Source organism: Mandrillus leucophaeus, unplaced genomic scaffold, assembly GCF_000951045.1.
Source record: "Mandrillus leucophaeus isolate KB7577 unplaced genomic scaffold, Mleu.le_1.0 Scaffold49, whole genome shotgun sequence".
In the NCBI taxonomy this organism is placed as follows: Eukaryota; Metazoa; Chordata; class Mammalia; order Primates; family Cercopithecidae; genus Mandrillus; species Mandrillus leucophaeus.
The window spans coordinates 2964609-2965667 of record NW_012105253.1 but is presented as its reverse complement, the minus strand read 5'-3'; the positions used below and the strand labels follow the sequence as shown (position 1 = coordinate 2965667).

Sequence of the window (1059 nt, the reverse complement as noted above, 5' to 3'; positions counted from 1 at the left end):
CCCGCCTCTGCCTCCCAAAGTGCTGGGATTACAGGCATGAGCCATCGCTTCCAGCTGCAATATACATTTAAAGGGATTTTGGGACTATTACTACTATTCATGTTTCTTACTGATCTGCTAATAACAGTTCTAAGGCGATAAATATATGTTAACGGAACACAAATCTCTATTAATAATTTCCTTTCAAAGTATCTAGAAAGTGCCTGTCTTCTTAAACATTTGATTTTATTAACTCATTAATTTTTCTTAGTTTTAAATTTCTTTTTAAGCAACTTTTCTTCCTGCACACAGACCTATATGTCTTACTTAAGGAATTTTTTTTTTAGACGAAGTCTCACTCTGTCGCCCAGGCTGCAGTGCAGTGGCGTGATCTCGGCTCACTGCGACCTCCGTCTCCCAGGTTCAAACGATTCTCCTGCCTCAGCCTCCCGAGTAACTGGGGAGGCGCCCGCCATCACGCCCGGCTAATTTATATATTTTTAGTAGAGACAGGGTTTCACCACGTTGGCCAGGCTGATCTTGAACGCCTGACCTCAGGCAATCCGCCTCCCTTGGCCTCCCAAAGTGCTGGGATTACAGGCGTGAGCCACCGCGCCCGGCAAGGAATAAATATTTCACTAAAACAGATTTTAGAAACACCACGGAAAGGCTCTGGGCTAAGTATTTTATTCCAGTTTGTTCTCACAGCCACGCCATAGGAGACATGTGACCACCTCCACGAGCCCTACCAGGGATGGAACTAAAGCCAAGGCCCCAGTCAGTCACGGGCCGGGCTTCAGAACCCAGGCTTCCCCGCGGTCAGCGCCGCTGGCTTCCTGCTCCACGAGATCGCCTCCCCAGTAGCTCAGAATACACTGAGTTTTGATGGTTTCACATTCAGACTAAGCCGCCCGCGACCTTGTAGGTAACGATGAATCCGAATGGGTCGGCGCGCCTATTTCTTAGGGTACTACTTTTGGATGCTTTCTCCTGAAGTTGACACTTCCCAGCCGAGGAGCCTTAAAGCCCCACGCAACGGAAGGAACGCGGCCCCGGCGGCGGCGAGACAGGGCTGCTCCC

General features: G+C 49.5%; 1 protein-coding gene across 2 annotated transcripts in view; it reads left to right on the top strand.

Annotated features, from left to right (window-relative positions):
* LOC105550525 (putative RNA-binding protein Luc7-like 2) overlaps positions 1–1059 on the top strand; it is a 111263-nt gene that overhangs the window by 34999 nt on the left and 75205 nt on the right. The window lies entirely within an intron of this gene.